Source organism: Salmo trutta, chromosome 25 (assembly GCF_901001165.1).
Source record: "Salmo trutta chromosome 25, fSalTru1.1, whole genome shotgun sequence".
Lineage (NCBI taxonomy): Eukaryota > Metazoa > Chordata > Actinopteri > Salmoniformes > Salmonidae > Salmo > Salmo trutta.
Window position 1 is genome coordinate 22,610,590 of NC_042981.1, and position 21,158 is coordinate 22,631,747.

The window sequence follows — 21,158 nt, forward strand, 5'->3', positions numbered from 1 at the left end:
TAAAAAGGGATTTAAAAATACATTTGATTGATTGATTGAACTGCAACGCTGCTAGGTTTTTCAAGCTCAACAGTTTCCTTTGTGTATCAAGAACGGTCCACCATCTAAAGCACACCACCCAGCCAACTTGACAACTGTGGGGAGCATTGGAGTCAACATGTGGTATGTGTGAGAGAACTAGTGTATGTTACTGTGGGTTAGTGTGTGTGTCAATGAAAAGTGCATGGGAAGATTGACTGGTTACTGGTTACAGGCCAGCAGCTTGTTGGTAGGCCTCCCTCTGCTGTGCCGAGCAGAGCTGGGGCAGAGCGGGTGACGGGGCCTCATTATCTCTCTCTCTCCATGTCGGGCCCTTAAGTCCATCTCCTCAGCGCCTGTTCTGTTTGTTTAGAGAGCGAGAGCCTTAATGAGCCCATTATCTGTCAATGATCCACAAAGGGGGCCCTTCTCTCTCTGCCTTTACCTCCTGTGTGTCGAGTGCACTTTCTCTCTCTACCTTCCCTGTGACTCTCTGTGTAGCTCTCTATTTCACCCTGCAGTTCTCTCTTTCTCTCTCTCCTCCCATACTGTGCTCATTTCTTTCCCTCGTGCACAGCAGTGCAACCTCCTTCCTTTGAACATGGCCGCCCTCTTCGAGGCTATACATTTTTATGTTGTTGTTGAGAACTGGCTTTGGTCTGGTTTTAACTGCCTCATATCTGAAGCTCCCCATAACAGCTGACAGTATACTGTAGCGTAGATTGCTGTGTGTGCTACCAGGAGGGAGAGAGAGAGAGAGAGAGAGAGAGAGAGAGCTTTTATTCACCTAAAGCTGATGGCAACATGACTGGCTCTTTGTGAGACCCTTCTCACTGGCTGAAACAGATCCATTCTGCGTAGGGAATTTTCTGGAAGCTTATTATTTTACCATATTTCAAGAATACTTGAAACATTGATTAACTGAATTGATGGTTAAACTGAGCTTGGTTAACCCTTTTGTGTGTGTGAGTACATATACAGTATGTGTGAATACGTTTGTGTGTGTGTGTACCGTGTGTATTGACTCCAACAGCAGCCCACCCCCAGTAGCCACAGAACGCTGCAGTAGATTAGCTCTCTCCCTGGTCGGGCCCGGCCGACCTGTTAACGCTGAAGACTTAATTACGGTGATCTGGTAATAGTGGAGAAAATGGTAGGAATGCTGTCCACATGGCCGTGTTCACAGAAGGATTAGCCGCACAAGCTGCACTCCCCAACCTTGGCCAGCTTCCTCTCCCTCTTCCAGAACCCTTCTTACAGCTGCCTTTGTCTCGCACTCCAATGAGGCGAGGGTGGGGGGGGGGGAAGAAAAGACAAAGAAAATTAATCTTCTGGGTGCTGGATCTTAATTCCTTTTAATGAAGGGGGCTACAGGTTTGAGAGGCTTTAAGCTCTGTCCGCCCGGACACACACACACGCACGCACGCACGCACGCACGCACGCATGCGCACCCACACACAGGTGACACTCCTAACTTCTGTAGGTTCTTATTGATGAGCAATGATGTTATTCACCAGCTGTGGCAAATCCATATTTTTGCTTTCATTATTAGCTAATAAAAGGAGTTAGTAAATCTGTTAAGCTGAACTGTGATGTTTCCGGGATCTTTGAGCGATCAGAATCGGAAATCTCTGTTTCCGTCCTATTAGTGTTGAGAATGCTTTAGTCTCTACTGATGTTTTCCCTCAGCACTAAAGCTTGTGAAGTACAGGTTTAAAGGAAACCGTATGAGAATTAACATTTATTCATGTTGTTTTCTAATTCTCTGTCTGGGTATAATTGATCTTCCAAAAGGAGACATGACCCTTTGGAAACAAAAAGAGGGAAACCCTGAATGAATGTGCCATGGCTGTTAACCTGAGGGACCTAGGTCTCTGAGCATCTGTACTGTCTGGATGTACTTTAGCTCCCACAGCATTGCTTGAGGCAAAGCATTGAAACACAGGCCCTGTATACAACCCCCCCCCCCCCCCCCCCCACCTCCAAAAATAAAACCACCACCACTTCACCAATGGCGGAGAAGCCCATTACTGTGTTCATCTTCTCAACGTTTGACAGGTGGAAGTAGAACTTTGGGTTTTATGTTTTAATTATAAAGAATTCCAGATGTGGAGGGGGGCCCATAAATTAGAAGGAGAGCGACTCAAATGTCTTCTTTCAAAGGTACCAAGCGGATGAGCATCTGCTTCTCATTGCAGTCAATGTTATTAAAGGCCCTGACCAAAGAAAGCTCCACAGTCCCCTGTCGGGCCCCACAATAATTAACACTATTAAATGTGCCTAAATAGATTTAGAGCATCCAGAAAAGTTACATTTGTCTTGGAGAATGACCGCAATCATCTATTCTCCAAGCAAAGGGAGCTGGAACAGAAGGACGAACCAACCACCTTATCTGATCTGTAGAAAGAGAGAAATTGTGAGGAAAAGGGGGAGAGAAGGGAGGGGGGAAGAAAATGCACAAATACAAGCAAATTAGGCAGGTATGCCTGTGTGTAAGAGGGAGGTGGGAGAGGGGAGGATAAGAGAAGAAGAGGGAGTACGGAGAGAGGTTTGAAACGTTCTGTTACCGCACTCCAGCCCATGTTGTTGGTACTGGAGCATATGCATGAGCTGAGAAAAGCAGCAGTCACGACAAACCATCCATCTGCTGTTCTGTTCCTTTCTGGTGATCTTTTCAAACCACATGAATGCATTTTCTGTCATTCTTGGATAATGAGAAGCATTGAGAGGAAAGTGTTTTTCTGTTCTCTCCAAGGACTGATTCACTGGCCCTTGTTTGGGAGTGGATTAATTTACTAAAGTATGAGATCGATTTAGCCTGTTTTGGACAGACATGTTTGAAGCTTTCCCTCTCTTCTTGTTGGCCGAGAGCAGAATTAAGAGGGCGGTCCTGGCAGCGGATTGGCTGAAGTGGTTCTGCTTGTAGTCTGCGGTTGCCGAGTGGGTGCATGGAGGGTGCCGGGGGTTGGGGGGGTTAGGGTCAGAGGGGAGAACCTCGGGTCGGTGGGAGGGTGCAATGTCTCTCTCCCCAGTGTGGTACCCCCAAAAAAGAGAAGAAAATAAAGACCCTCCACTCCTCCCAAAAAAAGCCAGATCGGCAGAAGTAAAGTGGGGCAGGAACTCCTAGGGGTGTGATTGAAAGGGTGAGAAGTTAATTTGGCAGCATTTCCTCCTCGCTTTGCTAATGTTTCCTCTCAGGACTAAACACCTCTACCTTCACCCCACCCTCCACTTTCACCCCTACCTCGACCCCACCTCCACCCCTACCTCCACCCCACCCGCCTTCCACTTTCCCTCCCTACCTGCACTTTCCTCTCAGGACTAAACACCCCGACCTCCACCCCACCCACCTTCAACTTTCCCTCCCTCCCTCCCTCCCTCCCTCCCTCCCTCCCTCTAGGGCTCCTGAGTGTCGCAGCAGTCTAAGGCACTGCATCTCAATGCTAGAGGCATCACTACAGACCCTGGTTCGATTCCAGGCTGTATCACAACTGGCAGTGAATGGGAGTCCCATAGGGCGGCGCAGGTAGTCTAGTGGTTAGAGCGTTGGACTAGTAACCGAAAGGTTGCAAGATCGAATCTCTGAGCTGACAAGGTACAAATCTGTTGTTCTGCCCCTGAACAAGGCAGTTAACCCACTGTTCCTAGGCTGTCATTGAAAAATGTGGCCTTAACTGACTTGCCTAGTTAAATGATGGTTAAATAAAATACCCCTACCTCCACTTGTCCCCAATGTTCAGCAGCTTCCAACACGCACCCTTCCCCTTCACCTCCTCTCTGCATGCCCTGACCTCCCCAAAAGCACCGTCTGCTGCAGCGGTTCACATTGACCCGAAACAAAACGTTCTCTCCCCGGGAAACTTCCTGCTCTGAAACACTTTGGCTCAAGTGTGTTTTCTCATGAGACAATGGGGGAGAAGAGGAGTCGGAGGGAGGTGGCTCTTGAGCTAAAGGGAGACCGTGTTGGTGTATCTTCACAGCCTGTCGATCAGGGACCCCCAGGGATTCTGAAGGGGGGGGAGCTCAGGGAGGATGGAGGGGTCATGGTGCTGGTGGTAATAAAGAGAGTATGTGTGTGCGTGCATGCTGGGTCAAGAGGCCACAGGGATCTTGCTCTCCTCACTCACCACGTCCAGGATAGCTCCCATCAACAGCAACACTTTCCTGAATCAACATGGACCTAAATACCCTCACACACATTTCTCATTGGCCAGACCCCCACATGGCTCAGTATAGGCCTGTATTCGGCACAGAGTAATCAAATAATCAAACCCATGAGTCTCACATAAACCTCTTCTTTATGTAGATCACAAATAAACAAACCTATATTTCTTTACGGACTTGAAGAGACCACATAAAGAATGACCCTTAGGATCATGGACATACCTGATTTGAAGTTCGAAAGACGATATGAGAGAAGATACAGCAAAATGGGTTGAAGACATTAACATGTCATAGAGCCATAGGAAGCATCCATGTGCCGTAGTATAATGACATACTATCTTCTCCTTCTGGAGGCTCCTAGCATAACGTCTCCTAGCCTATAGTATAGGGGGTGAGGGTGGAGTAGCCCCAAAGAGTTCCACTGGGGGTGACGTCATTTCTCCGGCAGGAACGAGCCCTGTTTCATGTAGCACTAATCAAATAGTTGTTGTCTGAGACAACTCGCTCCACACGTCCATGATCTCACACACACATGACCTCACTCGTGTACACACGCACATACAGACACACACAAACACGTTCAAGGCAGCTTCCCCTAAGTATTGTCCCTTCAATACCCATAAGTGCCATTGGGGTCCCTTTGCGTGAGCGGACCCCTCTTAGACACGTTGAGTCCCAACATTCTCAGACGGTCTCTGTGGAAAGACAGCAGGAATCTCACTCTTTCAGTCTCTGATGTCATTTGATGTGACGTGATGTTATTGCTGAGAGCATAGAGTAGTTACGGTATCTCTATCAGAGGTTTCTATTGCATGCATACCCAGCTAGCACATTTGGTTCCTTGGAAGTTGTGGGAATGTACGTTTTTGGTTTCTCATTGGTTCTGGGAATGAAGCCATAAGTTTCCTGACCGGTAAAACTGAATATTTTTTTAAACGTCCTGGGAACGGAAGCGAAAATTTAGCCTGTTCTGGGAACGTTAATTTTTAGGTTGCAGAGAGGTTCTGAGAACATTTTACTCTGGTTCCCTGAATGTTTTCCTACAAGGTTTTATTAACGTTATATTATAGGTTATTTGAAGGTAATGAAATAATGTTCCGAGAACATGCTTCAATAAGATTTGTAATAATACCGTTAGCTTAGTTTGGGTTAACTGTTTTGAAGTCCAAGTACAGAGAGGATACATGGAAATAAATTTGCTTAGGCATTAATCATGCAAACACATGTATTTTTTATTGTGACCCCGCGTCAGTGAGATTCGATACTATAATCTTCTGTTCTCTGTCCATGGAATTAGTCCACCGTGGTCGGGCCAATTAGTGGGCACGGCCAACAAACCTGCACATAATTAACAAGATAGAGGATAGAGAGTTTTGTTAATGCTGAGAATGGAACGTTTTCAAATAACATTCTTAGAACGTTCTCTGAACATTACTAAAGTTTTTTGTGGTTTTCTTAATGTTCTCAGAACAATTTGAGAACATGACTTTAAGGATCATACCCTTTTTTTAAATTTTCGCCTTAAATGACATACCCTAATCTAACTGCCTGTAGCGCAGGACCTGAAGCAAGGATATGCATATAATTGATAACATTTGAAAGGAATGAAAAACATGCCTTTTTTTGTTTTAGCATCTTTGAAATGCAAGAGAAAGGCCATACTTAATTTCGATTTTGGCCACCAGATGGTAGTAGTGTGTGTGCACAGTTTCAGACTGATCCAGTGAAGAATTAAATTACTGCACAATAATTTGTATCAAGTCTGCCAGGAGTTTTCCCAAATGTGCCGAATTGGCCAATTTATATATTTTCAAGTACATAACTATAGAGAACATAAAAAAAATGCTATGGTAATAAAAAATGTAAGTTTACACACTCCCACGAATGTCATACATGATGGGTCATTAGCTTATACACTAACTTTCACACATCTAGATGGCCGGATGGGGTGGGTGTGAAGCCAGAGACAGCAGTGGAGTCATAAACATAAAAATGTAACATAAAAATAGATTTTATCAAACAAAACTATGCTACATTTTATCTCTGGGACCCTCAGGATGACAAATCAGAGCAAGATTACTGAATGTAAGTGTCACGTCCTGACCAGTAAAAGGGGTTATTTGTCATTGTAGTTTGGTCAGGGCGTGGCAGGGGGTGTTTGTTTTGTGTGTTTCGGTGTTTTTGGTTTAGGTTCTATGTTTTCTATTTCTATGTTTAAATCTAGTTTTCTATTTCTATGTTGGGTTTTTGGTAGGACCTCCAATTAGAGGCAGCTAGTTGTCGTTGTCTCTAATTGGAGGCCATATTTAGTTGAGGTTTGTTTCACTTGTGTTTTGTGGGTGGTTATTTCCTGTATAGTCTGTGCACCTAATGGGACTGTTTCGTCGTTTGTTTAAGTGTTATTTCTAATAAATTAAGAAGATGACCACTTTACCCGCTGCGCCTTGGTCCTATCCTTACGACACCCATGACAGTAAGTACATTATTTACCTTCAGAGGTGAATGTATCAAACCAGTTGCCGTGATAAACGTTTTTTTTGTTGTTGTGCAGTCTCCTCAAACAATAGCATGGTATTTTTTCACTGTAATAGCTACAGTTAATTGGACATTACAGTTAGATTAACAAGAATTTAAGCTTTCTGCCCATATAAGATATGTCTATGTCCCGGAAAGTTGGCTGGTGTATGCAACGTCATTCTAGTCACATTAGCGCATGTTAGCAACAACTGTTCCGGTTTAGGGACACCCATCCTGTAGAGGTTAAATAGAACCATGAGGAAACCTGTAGGAAAAGTTATGCTGAAGAACTGAAATTCCCACAGAGTAACTATTTGAGAACAATCCCAATGTCAAACCAGTTGGAGAACGTTCCTAGAAAATTACCAAGATGTAAATGAAATGCAACAATATTTTAACTTTGAGGAAATGCTCTGTTAAACTAATGAAATGGCAAGAAAATGTTGTCTGTAGATTGATGAGGGAAAAACAATTGAATCTATTTTAGAACAAGGCTCCAATGTAACAAAATGTGGAAAAAGTCAAGGGGTCTGAATACTTTCCGAATGCACTGTATATGGTCCTGTCTTGGAAAGGAGAGGCGGTGGGTACCCGATGGTGGCACACGCGGCTAACATACTGCAGGCCGCGGTGTGAGACAGGCCAGGTCGGCTGGTGACGGTGTGCAGCCCCTTCTCCCTCTTCATTTATCTGCTGTGGCAGCGGACAGAATGCAATTTCCTGCGAGGTGGAGTCAGGGGGAATGGGGACGGGGGGGCTAGAGCACATCAAAGGGTCCACTGAAAGCTATCAGGAACTTGAGTACTGCCAGCAATGTGTGCCAGTCTCTCTCTCTCTCTCTCTTTCTCTCTCTCTGTGTCTTTCTCTCTCTCTGTGTCTTTCTCTCTCTCTGTGTCTCTCTCTCTCTGTGTGTCTCTCTCTCTGTGTGTCTCTCTCTCTCTCTCTCTCTCTCTCTGTGTGTGTCTCTCTCTCTCTGTGTGTGTCTCTCTCTCTCTGTGTGTGTCTCTCTCTGTGTCTCTCTCTGTGTCTCTCTCTGTGTCTCTCTCTGTGTCTCTCTCTGTGTCTCTCTCTGTGTCTCTCTCTGTGTCTCTCTCTGTGTGTGTGTGTGCTCCCAGACGCTAGGCCCAGGCACGGTGTGGCTAGGTTAAAAATACCCCTCCATTTACTAAAGTCAGACACCTTGAGTTGTGAGCAGCTGGGGCATGGAGGGCAACCATTAGGCTCACCACAACACCAAGGAAAGGCCACAGTTTATCATACTGCACACAGTATCACACACACACTGTAGCATGCTCACACAAACAGGGAGCGCAATCTCTCAAACACATAGAATTCGGAATTAGAAGACTAATAGGATCTCTACAGACAGGTAGGTTGTTTAGCAATAAAACCTACAAGTGCGCAACTATGTGGAAAAACAGAAAGGGTTGGCTTAGACTTTTGACAACATGTAAACTATATCTCGTGTTGGATTTTTATTGAAAACATAAATACATTTGCACAATGAACACTTGTTGTCTCTCATACATCGTTGCAGTTTTTGGTTAGCTAGCTAGCGCATTTTAGCCATATTAGGATAGACGTGACATCAGTCTAAACTCCTCAAAACAAGACATGGTATCAACAAATAGAACTACAGTAGCTGAAACGAGCCACCTACGATTCCCCACGTTAGCTTCTTGTCATTGTTGCTAGCTATCTGGCCATCCAGAATCACAACACCTGTACTTCTGCCCCATTGAAGCATGTGCATTGATTTCGTGACATTGTCAGCTAACCCGTCTATGCACAAACACACACCCCTACACTCGTACACCTTCCTCTCTTCTTCTCCTGTAGCTCCCATCGGTGGAGGTGGGTGGATAGGACAGGGTACAACTGTCAGCCTCTGCTAGGACCATTTTGTGTGTGTGTGTTTGTGAGTGCTTGGTAATGGAGGTCCCAGATGAGAATGCCTGGGCATCTCTTTCTCTCTCACAGTCTCTGTCTCTCTCTGTCAATTCTATTCAATTCAATTTTCAATTTAAGGGCTTTATTGGCATGGGAAACATATGTTAACATTGCCAAAGCAAGTGAAGTTGATAATAAACCAAAGTGAAAAACAATAAAAAATTAACAGTAAACATTACACTCACAGAAGTTCCAAAAGAATAAAGACATTTCCAATGTCATATTATTTCTATATATAGTGTTGTAACGATGTGCAAATAGTTAAAGTACAAAAGGAAAAATAAATAAACATAAATATGGGTTGTATTTACAATGGTGTCTCTCTCATGTGGGACAGGGGGTTTGTGTGTGTGTGTGAGATGAAGTAATAAGGCACTACCCTTGAATACTAGCTCTCCCCCTAGCCCCCCCACCTACTTTTTTTTATGTGGCATTAAGCAGTCCTTCACTGAGGAGCAGGACCAATGGAAGAAATGCGCCCATCCATGTTGTCACACACAGAGAGAGGCCACGTGGCAACACCTGTACCACATAGCCTGCAGTGACAGTGCCCACCCCACCATAACCTAGCATTCCTTTCATGCCAGGCCTCTAACATATAAAGAACAACAGAAGCACATCGTTTCTATTTAGATTCCTGGAGATCTTGTGTTATTGTGCTGTTAGTTAGACAGCTGCTTGACGTGACAATAGGGTCTCTTTCTTTTGCATGTACAGTACCAGTTAAAAGTTTGGACACACCTACTCATTCCAGGGTTTTTCTTTATTTTTACTATTTTCTACATTGTAGAATAATAGTGAATACATCAAAACTGTGAAATAACACATGGAATCATGTAGTAACCAAAAAAAGTGTTAAACAGTAGCCACCCTTTGCCTTGATGACAGCTTTGTACACTCTTGGCATTCTCTCAACCTTTATTTAACTAGGCAAGTCAGTTAAGAACAAATTCAAAACTCCCTGACGATGGCCATGCAGCCGAAACGCATCGGATTTTTAAAACTTTGTTTCTGTTGAACATGCCATACAAATAAAGGCATTTTAATTAATTATATGAAGAGTGCCTTGGACCTCCTTTCTTTTTGATGACTAATTCACCCCTTTTACCAAAGAGCACCTTCTGTCTACCAAAATGTACTATTGTGTACCTTAGTAGCGTTTCCCTTCCTCTTTCTACCAAGAACTAATTCTTATTTAAAATGACGGCCTACCCAGGCAAAACCCTAACCCGGACGACGCTGGGCCAATTGTGCGCCGCCCTATGGGACTCCCAATCACCGCCAGTTGTGATATAAGTCAGGATCGAACCAAGGTCTGTAGTGACGCCTAGAGCACAGAGATGCAGTGCCTAAGACCGCTGCGCTACTTGGGAGCTTCATGAGGTAGTCACCTGGGATGCATTTCAATTAACAAGTGTGCCTTATTAAAAGTTAATTTGTGGAATTTCTTTCCTTAAGAGCCAATCGGTTGTGTTGTGACAAAGTAGAGGTGGTATACAGAAGATAGCCCTATTTGGTAAAAGACCAAGTCCATATTATGGCAAGAACAGCTCAAATAAGCATAAAAGGTCAGTCAATCCGGAAAATGTTAAGAACTTTGAACGTTTCTTCAAGTGCAGTCGCAAAAACCTTCAAGCGCTATGATGAAACTGGCTCTCATGGGGACCACCACAGGAAAAGGAAGTTCCAGAGTTACCTCTGCTGCAGAGGATAAGTTCATTAGAGTTACCAGCCTCAGAAATTGCAGCCCAAATAAATGCTTCAGAGTTCAAGTAAGAGACACATCTCAACATCAACTGTTCAGAGGAGACTGTGTGAGTCAGGTTGAATTGCTGCAAAGAAACCACTACTAAAGGACACCAATAATAAGAAGAGACTTGCTTGGGCCAAGAAACACGAGCAATAGACATTAGACCAGTTGAAATCTGTCCTTCGGGTCTGATGAGTCCAAGTTTGAGATTTTTGGTTCCAGCCGCCGTGTCTTTGTGAGACGCAGAGTAGGTGAACGGATGATCTCCAGATGTGTGGTTCCCACCGTGAAGAATGGAGGAGGAGGTGTGATAGTATCAAGGCGAGACCCAAATGCAGACACAGGAGGCAGATGGTTGGAGTCTTAGAATGGATTAATAAACAAAGGGGTAGGCAAGAGAATGGTCGTGGACAGGCAAAAAGGTCAAAACCAGATCAGAGTCCAGGAGTTACAGAGTGGCAGACAGGCTCATGGTCAAGGCAGGCGGGTACAAAGTCCAGAAACAGGCAAGGGTCTAAACCGGGAGGACTAGAAAAAGGAGAACGCAAAAAGCAGGAGAACGGGAAACCGCTGGTTGACTTGGAAACGTACAAGATGAACTGGCACAGAGAGACAGGAAACACAGGGATAAATACACTGGGGAAAACAAGCGGCACCTGGAGGGGGTAGAGACAATAACGAGGACAGGTGAAACTGATCAGGGTGTGACAGGGGTTGTTTTGCAGGTGACACTGTCTGGGATTTATTTAGAATTCAAGGAACACTTAACCAGCATGGCTACCACAGCATTCTGTAGCAATATGCCATTCCATCTGTTTTGCGTTTAGTGGGACAATCAATTGTTTTTCAACAGGACAATGACACAATGACACTTCCAGGCTATGTAAGGGTTTTTGACCAAGGAGAGTGATGGAGTGCTGCACTAGATGGCCTCCATAATCATCTGACCTCAACCGAATGGAGATAGTTTGAGATGAGTCGGACCGCAGAGTGAAGGAAAAGCAGCCAACAAGTGATCAGCATATGTGGGAACTCCTTCAAGACTGTTGAAAAGCATTTCTCATGAAGCTAGTTGAGAGAATGCCAAGAGTGTGCAAAGTTGTCAAGGCAAAGGGTGGCTGTCACGCTGTATAAATGATTGGAGACAGGCGCAAGAATACGTAATAGGGGGTTTTAATACTCCACCCAAAAATACAACATGCCATGAAAGGCATGTAGACGAAGCCCAAAACAAACACATATACAAAAACACAGGGATGTAACTGTCACGACCTCCGCCGAAGTTGGTCCCTCTCCTTGTTCGGACGGCGTTCGGCGGTCGAAGTCACCGACCTTCTAGCCATCGCTGATCCTCTTTATTTTCCTTTGGTTTTGTCTTGTCTTGTATCACACCTGGTTCCAATCCCATTCATTAAAGGTTGTGTATTTAACCCTCTGTTCCCCCTCATTGTCCTTGTCGGTGATTGTTTGTAAGCTATGTGCAAGATATGTTCTGGTGTGTGACGGGTTTTGTACCCACTTGTATTATTTTGTATATTTTGGTTTTCTGAGTTTTTGAGCACTTATTAAACTGCTCCGTTTTATAAGTTCGATCTCCTGCGCCTGACTTCCCTGCCACCAGCAGTAACCCATACAAAAGAGCGAGGTTAAACCTCCAGTAAATACACGGGACGAGACCCATAATAACAAGTGCACAACAATACACGGGACGAGACCCATAATAACAAGTGCACAACAATACACGGGACGAGACCCGTAATAACAAGTACACAATACACGCAGCACGAAAGCCGAAACAACAAAGCACAGGTACTCACAAGACCAATGGACCAATAACTGACAAAACAATGGTGAACAGAGGGCACATATATACATAATTACTTATCAAGAGTAATGGGAACCAGGTGTACGTAAAGACACAGTTCAGTGACGCCTAGAGGCCGGTGACATAGACCTCTGGAGCTGGTGCACGGAATGAGCAGCAGAACCGGGGGAATCCGTGACAGTGTCTACTTTGAAGAATCTAAAACCTTAAACATATTTTGATTTGTTTAACACTTTTTTGGTTACTACATGATTCCATATGTGTTATTTCGTAGTTTTGATGTCTTCACTATTATTCTAAAATGTAGAACATAGTAAAGAGTAACGCAGCCACTGCTAGCTAGCCTACTTTACCAGCCAGCAGTACTGTATCATTTTAGTCATTTTAGTCAATAAGTTGTCTTTGTCATAGTTTGTCATAGTTTGATAATTGTGTAGCTTAGAGTAATTATCGAGGTTAGCTGGCCAGCTATTTTCGTCCCCCGCGACGCCATTTCCAAACCTAGCCAACTATTACCGACGAGCAACATTGTAGAAACTAAATACATTACAAAGGAACGTCTTGATTAATGTTATGTTAGCTAGCTACATAGTTGCCTTTGTATCATGATAAGGTGTAGTACTGAAACTATCGAGGTTACCCAGCCAGCTACACTTTCCAACAAAGTCAACAACGCAGCCACTGCTAGCTAGCCTACTTCACCAGACAGCAGTACTGTATCATTTTAATAATTTTAGTCAATAAGATTTTTGCAACGTAAGCTTAACTTTCTGAACATTCGAGACGTGTAGTCCACTTGTCATTCCAATCTCCTTTGCATTAGCGTAGCCTCTTCTGTAGCCTGTCAACTATGTGTCTGTCTATCCCTGTTCTCTCCCCTCTGCACAGGCCATACAAACGCTTCACACCGCGTGGCCGCTGCCACTCTAACCTGGTGGTCCCAGCGCGCACGACCCACGTGGAGTTCCAGGTCTCCGGCAGCCTCTGGAACTGCCGGTCTGCGGCCAACAAGGCAGAGTTCATCTCAGCCTATGCTACCCTCCAGTCCCTCGACTTCTTGGCGCTGACGGAAACATGGATTACCACAGATAACACTGCTACTCCTACTGCTCTTTCCTCGTCTGCCCACGTGTTCTCGCACACCAAGAGAGCTTCTGGTCAGCGGGGTGGTGGCACTGGGATCCTCATCTCTCCCAAGTGGACATTCTCTCTTTCTCCCCTGACCCATCTGTCTATCGCCTCCTTTGAATTCCATGCTGTCACAGTTACCAGCCCTTTCAAGCTTAACATCCTTATCATTTATCGCCCTCCAGGTTCCCTTGGAGAGTTCATCAATGAGCTTGACGCCGTGATAAGTTCCTTTCCTGAGGATGGCTCACCTCTCACAGTTCTGGGTGACTTTAACCTCCCCATGTCTACCTTTGACTCATTCCTCTCTGCCTCCTTCTTTCCACTCCTCTCCTCTTTTGACCTCACCCTCTCACCTTCCCCCCCTAGTCACAAGGCAGGCAATACGCTTGACCTCATCTTTACTAGATGCTGTTCTTCCACTAATCTCATTGCAACTCCCCTCCAAGTCTCCGACCACTACCTTGTATCCTTTTCCCTCTCGCTCTCATCCAACACTTCTCACTCTGCCCCTACTCGGATGGTATTGCGCCGTCCCAACCTTCGCTCTCTCTCTCTCTCGCTACTCTCTCCTCTTCCATCCTATCACCTCTTCCCTCTGCTCAAACCTTCTCCAACCAATCTCCTGATTCTGCCTCCTCAACCCTCCTCTCCTCCCTTTCTGCATCCTTTGACTCTCTATGTCCCCTATCCTCCAGGCCGGCTCGGTCCTCCCCTCCTGCTCCGTGGCTCGACGACTCATTGCGAGCTCACAGAACAGGGCTCCGGGCAGCCTAGCGGAAATGGAGGAAAACTCGCCTCCCTGCGGACCTGGCATCCTTTCACTCCCTCCTCTCTATATTTTCCTCTTCTGTCTCTGCTGCTAAAGCCACTTTCTACCACTCTAAATTCCAAGCATCTGCCTCTAACCCTAGGAAGCTCTTTGCCACCTTCTCCTCCCTCCTGAATCCTCCTCCCCTCCCCCCCCCTCCTCCCTCTCTGCGGATGACTTCGTCAACCATTTTGAAAAGAAGGTTGACAATATCCGATCCTCGTTTGCTAAGTCAAACGACACCGCTGGTCCTGCTCACACTGCCCTACCCTGTGCTTTGACCTCTTTCTCCCCTCTCTCTCCAGATGAAATCTCGCGTCTTGTAACGGCCGGCCGCCCAACAACCTGCCCGCTTGACCCTATCCCCTCCTCTCTTCTCCAGACCATTTCCGGAGACCTTCCTTACCTCACCTCGCTCATCAACACATCCTTGACCGCTGGCTACGTCCCTTCCGTCTTCAAGAGAGCGAGAGTTGCACCCCTTCTGAAAAAACCTACACTCGATCCCTCCGATGTCAACAACTACAGACCAGTATCCCTTCTTTCTTTTCTCTCCAAAACTCTTGAATGTGCCGTCCTTGGCCAGCTATCCTGCTATCTCTCTCAGAATGACCTTCTTGATCCAAATCAGTCAGGTTTCAAGGCTGGTCGTTCAACTGAGACTGCTCTTCTCTGTGTCACGGAGGCTCTCCGCACTGCTAAAGCTAACTCTCTCTCCTCTGCTCTCATCCTTCTAGACCTATCTGCTGCCTTTGATACTGTGAACCATCAGATCCTCCTCTCCACCCTCTCCGAGTTGGGCATCTCCAGCACGGCTCACGCTTGGATTGTGTCCAACCTGACAGGTCGCTCCTACCAGGTGGCGTGGCGAGAATCTGTCTCCGCACCACGTGCTCTCACCACTGGTGTCCCCCAGGGCTCTGTTCTAGGCCCTCTCCTATTCTCGCTATACACCAAGTCACTTGGCTCTATCATATCCTCACATGGTCTCTCCTATCATTGCTATGCAGACGACACACAATTAATCTTCTCCTTTCATTAATCTTCTCCTTTCAATCTTCTCCTTTCCCCCTTCTGATAACCAGGTGGCGAATCGCATCTCTGCATGTCTGGCAGACATATCAGTGTGGATGACGGATCACCACCTCAAGCTGAACCTCGGCAAGACGGAGCTGCTCTTCCTCCCGGGGAAGGACTGCCCATTCCATGATCTCGCCATCACGGTTGACAACTCCATTGTGTCCTCCTCCCAGAGTGCTAAGAACCTTGGCGTGACCCTGGACAACACCCTGTCGTTCTCCACTAACATCAAGGCGGTGACCCGATCCTGTAGGTTCATGCTCTACAACATTCGCAGAGTACGACCCTGCCTCACACAGGAAGCGGTGCAGGTCCTAATCCAGGCACTTGTCATCTCCCGTCTGGATTACTGCAACTCGCTGTTGGCTGGGCTCCCTGCCTGTGCCATTAAACCCCTACAACTCATCCAGAATGCTGCAGCCCGTCTGGTTTTCAACCTTCCCAAGTTCTCTCACGTCACCCCGCTCCTCCGCTCTCTCCACTGGCTTCCAGTTGAAGCTCGCATCCGCTACAAGACCATGGTGCTTGCCTACGGAGCTGTGAGGGGAACGGCACCTCCGTACCTTCAGGCTCTGATCAGGCCCTACACCCAAACAAGGGCACTGCGTTCATCCACCTCTGGCCTGCTCGCCTCCCTACCTCTGAGGAAGCACAGTTCCCGCTCAGCCCAGTCAAAACTGTTCGCTGCTCTGGCACCCCAATGGTGGAACAAGCTCCCTCACGACGCCAGGACAGCGGAGTCAATCACCACCTTCCGGAGACACCTGAAACCCCACCTCTTTAAGGAATACCTAGGATAGGATAAAGTAATCCTTCTAACCCCCCCCCCCTAAAAGATTTAGATGCACTATTGTAAAGTGGTTGTTCCACTGGATATCATAAGGTGAATGCACCAATTTGTAAGTCGCTCTGGATAAGAGCGTCTGCTAAATGACTTAAATGTAAATGTACATGTAAACATAAAGAAAAACCCATGAATGAGTATGTGTGTCCAAACTTTTGACTTGTACTGTATATGTCCTCCCTCCCAGTCTCTATGTAGCACATTTTCCATGTGCTTTTGAACAGCATGGTTACGAAACGAGTAGACACCACCCCCCAGGCGGTGGCCATGGTAGCCACGGAAGCCCTGGGGTGGTACAGAAGAAAGGGGGCCTCGACTCCAGGCGAAGGGTCCCCCACAACACCCAAGGTCCCGGCGGCCACGGCCTGACAGCGCTGCGGCGCCTAGGGGAGGGATCTCCCCTGGGCTCCGAAGGACATGACGTTGATTGATTCGGAAGAGCAGGAGGAGGCGAGTTTGATAAGGACTCACCCCGCTCCTGTACAAAGGACCGAAGACAGCTTTTTAACAAAGTGACTTTTTAACATGTTTTCCATGTCTTAAAAATGTTTTACTTTTGTTAAATCATTTCTACACATTTTAAATGGCTTTTACAGAATTGGTTGTTTTACATAGAAAAGTACTTTTATTTATGGTTGTTTTTATTGGTTTTAACAACATGTACTTTTTAACAAATGTAAATGTAATATTCAATTGCTGTTTTTATGCTTTTATGTCGTTTTTATGTGTAAAAAAATTACGTACAAAAATATATATGAGCTGTTTGAAAAGAAATGCGATAAAACTTGTTTTTTTTCCAATAAAAAATCTGTATCTTTTCCTTCCTATCGTCTTAATCATGATCACTAACATTCTCTCAACATTTATGCAACGTATGAAGATTCCTATACACAGCTGTGAAAACAGCCCAGCCAAACCTCTGCAGATCTAAAATGGCTTCATCTTTATGACCGCTGACATGGCAGGGCCTCTGCCAGAACATTCCATAGGACTGACCACTGGCTGCTTAGAGGGCAGGCCTATCTATGGGGTATCACTAACAGCATGGCTGGCTGGCCTGGGTAATGCATTACTGTGTGTGTGGGGTCATAAGTGACTCCCCCTATCTTCTTGATTTCCTCTCCCCATGCATTTATGCTTTTCTGCAAGGACTACCTTTTTATGTCTTTCAGTAGCAGCTTTCGGAGGTACACTATATATAAAAACGGATGTGGACACCGCTTCAAATTATTGGATTCGTCTATTTCAGCCACACCAGTTGCTGACAGATATATAAAATCGAGCGCACAGCCATGCAATCTCCATAGACAACCATTGGCAGTAGAATGGCCTTACTGAAGAGCTCAGTGACTTTCAACGTGGCACTGTCATAGGATGCCACCTGGTGTGAAGATTGCCACCATTGGACTCTGGAGCAGTGGAAACACGTTCTCTGGAGTGATGAATCCCAGCTTCACCATCTGGCAGTCTGACAGACAAATCTGGGTTTGGCGGATGCCAGGAGAATGCTACCTGCCCCAATGCATAGTGCAACTGTAAGGTTTGGTGGAGGAGGGTTGTTTTTCATGGTTAGTGTAAGGGCCGACGCCGGACAGGAGAAGCAGGTACGGTGAGTCAGACATTTATTCGGGAACAGTCAAGGAAACAAGACAGGAACAGTGTCGGAACATGGGTAACACGGACATGAGACAATTAATCCCGAAGCAGGGAACAGAGCTTGGGAATAGACAGATATAGGGAAGGTAATGACACAAGTAATTGAGTCCACGTGAGTCCAATGATCGCTGATGCGCGTGACGGGGCAGGTGTGCGTACTGATGGTGGCTTGAGTGCGTAACGCTTGGGATCCTGGCGCCCTCGAGTGCCAAGGGGAGGAAGAGCGGGAGCAGTCGTGATAGTTAGGGCTGTTTTTCATGGTTAGGGCTAGGCCCCTTAAATGCAGTGAAGAGAAGTCTTAGCGCTACAGCATACAATGACATTATAGATGATTCTGTGCTTCTATTTTTGTGGCAACAGTTTGGGGAAGGCCCTTTCCTGTTTCAGCATGACAATCGAATCAAAGTTTATTAGTCACGTGCACCGAATACAGTGAAATGCTTACTTACAAGCCCTAACCAACGGTGAAATTTTAAAGAAAAAAAGAGGTATTAGGTGAACAATAGATAAGTAAAGAAATAAAAACAATAGTAAAAAGACAGTGAAAATAACAGTAGCGAGGCTATATACAGGCACCGGTTAATCGGGCTAATTGAGGTAATATGTACATGTCGGTATAGTTAAAGTGACAATGCATATATGATAAACAGAGAGTAGCAGCAGCTTAAAAGAGGGGTTGGAGGGTGCCCCCGTGCACAAAGCGAGGTCCATACAGAAATATTTTGTGAGATCGTTGTGGAAGAACTTGACTGGCCTGCACAGAGCACTGACCTCAACCACATCGAACACCTTTGTGGTGAATTGGAATGCCGACTGTGAGCCTGGCCTAATCTCCCAACATCAGTGCCCAATCACACTAATGCTCTTGTGGCTGAATGGAACCAAGTCCACGCAGTAATGTTCCAACAAATCTAGTGGAAAGCCTTCCCAGAAGAGTGGAGGCTGTTAAGGCTGCAATGGGAGGACCAACTCCATATTAATGCCCATGATTTTGGAATGAGATGTTCGACAAGCAGTTGTCCACATACTTTTGGTCATGTAGTGTACTCAGAAGCAAGGTTAACCTGGTTATTTTAAGGGTACGGGATTGGAGATGGAATTGGGTTTGGGACCAGGGTGTGGGGGTGGGAGGGGGGTTAGTGGCTAGAGTTGGGATCCCTTATCAAAGCCATCAGAAATGCCTTGTCGACAGTCATTCATTGGGCCGGTGGAAAATAAACCAACGCACCCCCACAATGACTGAGTGTTGGGCAGATAACAGTGGGCTGTGGGGGTCCCTTCTCCCCTCTCCCCTTTCTCTCCACGTCTATCACTCCTTACCCTGCCTCTCCATATTTCTTTCCCTCTCTGCCTCTGTCTCTCAGTTTCTCTCTCTGGTGTGACTGAGGGTGGAAACAGAAAGCCTCAGTGTGGGAAGCCACTTGTTATCTGAGAGTCTTGGGAATCAAGCCCTCAGCAGAGGCTTCACTCAGCGCGCTAATGAAAGCTGGACAATTTAGGTGGTTTTGTTCCCAACATAGTTAGACCCCCCATCCATGGTCCTTCTTCCACTCTGCGCCGCTCCCTCCCTTCCTCGTTCAGTCTCCTCCGCAAGCTCCTTGCCTCTGCATTTCCCCCAAACAGTGTTGCGATGCCATATCATTACTCTGCCAAATTGATTTTGTTAATTGAAAGATTCAACACAGTCCAGTTTTGTTCATCCAAATTTGTAGCACAAGTGTATGTCACATTTAACATTGTGGGACTCTATGTACCACAGTAAGTGCCATGCAATAACTTGGGTCGTTCCACCAATTCTGTGCCTTTTGAGAAGTGTAACTTGGTAAAAGAAAAACATCTGATTTCACCAAATGTTAACATTCTGTAATAAAGAGCACATGTTCAACTTCATAAAAAACATGTTTTTCCATCTCAAGAGGTTAATTAAATACAACATTACTATAGTAAGTGCCAAATGAAGTAAAATGGTTGATTTTCATCTTAAATCAATAACAAATCCCCATGTGACAGGGGGAATGGGAGCTTGTTATTCACAACAGTGGCATTTGAATGCAAGCTTCACTAAATATATATATATATTTTAACACTTATAGCTTGTCTATCTATGGGTAACAGGGTTGACGTGTTATGCTTGACCCACTCAGTTTTCAACCACAAAACACAAGAAAATGGCCAAAGAGAGTAGAAGCAGCTCACCTGCTTTTACACTATGATTTGACTATTAGATGTTCAATGTTTCTTTTGAAGAAAATATTTTAAAAGCAATAGTTTTACCATATTAAAACAAGAGTTCAGTTCACATAACAGGGTTGACCTTAAAATGAGGGACAGGCATAAATTAATCACTAATCACATTAAATAAATAATAATCTTCCGAAATGACTTTGTCAAAGCAACAAAATAACTAGGGCTTTACAATGAAGGTGAAAACTTGGAGAAATGTTGGGGTTAAGTGGGTTAATTGTGGCACTTTAGCAAGTCTTTTATTCATATAAAAAATCTGATGTATTTTATTCTCCATGTGGCCTATATTCAATATAACAGGCTTTTCAAATTCAATATTGGTGCACAATTTCTACTTATAATATCAAAGTTGAGTTGTTTTCTTCAAAATTCATGTCCACCCTCAAAAGTATACAGGTTATGATAGGCATTTCTGTAAAACTCACACATGGCCTTTAAACTGAAGGAATTTTCTCTATAGAAGATTTACATTTCCCTAATTGAACAATATCCACTAACGCCACCTTTGTTTGCCACATTTTTTAAGATCACCATCTGCAGGTAACTGACTTCTCTCCATGTCTTGGTTCTCACAGTGGAGTATAGTCCTACTCAGCTGCAGCAGGCCTTGTAAATGTCAGAAGTTAAGACCTAGCCGCTGGGCATCCAGTGATGGCTCAGCTCCCTTTGTGATGGGACTGTGACTGGTTGGGGCGATGTGCAACGGCCCCTCCCATCCACTTTCACCTGTGATATTGTCTGGTGTGGGGTCGGTGAGGTAGGGGTGAAAGGGGGCATAGTTGGGAGGGGATATTTGAAGAGGAGGCAGTGAAATATCCCCACAGGGCATGGGTTCCTGTAGCTCGATATCTCAGCGGGCTTTGCAGGCCTCCAGAGAGGGGTTAAATGAAGCTGGGGCTGTCTGACGGACAAAGGCCGCAGGTCAACGTCAATCCCTTTGATCCAACCCTGCCCTCTTCAGACCACAGATCTAGACCTTTTTGTTTCACCTTGCCTTTCTTTCTTCCCCAGGCTAGCCCTGTTTACCCCTTTCAATCTGCCCCTGTCAATGGAGTCACACAAAGTATTGAGTCACCAGAGGGAAGAGGTTTCAAAGAGAAGGCAGATGGGGTTCAATGTCTCCCAGGTCCCCAGTGAGGAGATAGATACGGACTCTATCAGTCCACAGGAC